Raw genomic sequence first — 1434 nt, 5'->3', positions numbered from 1 at the left:
AATATTTCATGGGCTTACATAACTCCACGAGAGACACCTCACTTTTCATCTATAAAAAAGAAGAAAAGTGCATCCTTCTTCTTTGTGTAGATGATATCCTAGTTACTGAAAATGATTCACAGCTCGTCTCAAAAGCCGTCTCAGACCTATATAAAACATTCACTCTAAAGGGCTTAGATTAGTTTCTTTCTTGGGTTTGAAGCTACCAGAGATGATAGTGGAATGAGCATGTCACATACAAATACCTGAAAGACTTCTCGTCAAGACTAATATGGTAGTCTTAAATCCCAGTCCTACACCCATGTGCCCTAGCCACAAGTTGAAGAAGGAAGATAGTGACTTGTTTGATCAAGTCTCATTGTACCGGAGTACAATCGGGTCACTATGGTACTTGACTATGACGAGATCAGATATTTCTTTTGCTCTTAATAAGCTTAGTAAACATCTGCAAGCACCTATAGTCAAGCATTGGGCAACGTGCAAACGTCTACTCAGATATCTAGTTGAAACTCCAAACCATGGCCTTCGCTTCACACCAGCTTCTTCGTTACAACTCACAGCCTACAGAGACGTGGATTGGGCCAGCAATCTAGATGATAGGCGACCAACGAGTGGTCTATGCATATTTTTAGGTGCCACGCTTATCATGTGGTCATTGAAGAAGCAAGAAGTCATTGCGCGAAGTTCCACGGAGTCAGAATATAGAGCCCATGCCTCTGTGACCACAGAGTTAGTATGGCTTCATGCTATGTTCACTGAACTAGGAATCACGCTTGACCCAATTCCTTCAATGATATGGTGTGATAACATGGGAGCGGTTTCTCTGGCATCAAGCCTTGTATTTCACGCTAGAACGAAGAAGTAGAAGTGCACTTTATCAGAGATAAAGTGGCAAGCAATGAGGTTACGATCCGCTATGTTCCCACCCATGAACAAGTCGATGATATGTTCCCTAAGCCAATGACCATACCTCAATTTGCGTTTCTAAGCTCCAAACGTCATATGTTGACACACGTATAGTTTGAGAGGGTGTATTAGACACTCCTCGTTAAATTGTAATTAGTTAGATCAGTTAGACATGGATGGTTGAGATGTAGCCAAATCCATTGTATTTTTCAAGTTAGCTATAATACTGTTGACTCAATCAGTCAATGCAACAAAAAGCTTCAGCTCACTCTCTCTCACTCTCTCTCTGTCTCTCTCTCTCTCTCTCTCTCTCTCTCTCTCTCATCTAACTGACTCGTCTCTCTAAATCCTCTCTGGTCTTTCAACGTTGAAAGTTAATAATCATTGGGCTCGTGAGTCGTGACTTTGTGCGACTTCTAAGTGATAACTATCGGCTACGTGACATATACAATTTTTTTAGTCATGGTGACCATGTTTCGATATACGTTTAACTAGTCTTAATATAACTATTAGTTTCTTTAATTATTG

General features: G+C 40.7%; 1 pseudogene; it reads left to right on the top strand.

Annotated features, from left to right (window-relative positions):
- Nucleotides 1-271: 271 nt before the first annotated feature.
- On the top strand, nt 272-865 carry LOC149401501 (secreted RxLR effector protein 161 pseudogene; annotated as a pseudogene).
- The last annotated feature ends 569 nt before the right edge of the window (nt 866-1434 follow it).

This window comes from Urtica dioica, chromosome 4 (assembly GCF_054948205.1).
Source record: "Urtica dioica subsp. dioica isolate 48M chromosome 4, U.dioica_male_clone48M_v1_H2, whole genome shotgun sequence".
In the NCBI taxonomy this organism is placed as follows: domain Eukaryota; kingdom Viridiplantae; phylum Streptophyta; class Magnoliopsida; order Rosales; family Urticaceae; genus Urtica; species Urtica dioica.
The sequence above is the reverse complement of the archived record's forward strand: the minus strand, read 5'-3'. Positions and strand labels throughout refer to the sequence as shown.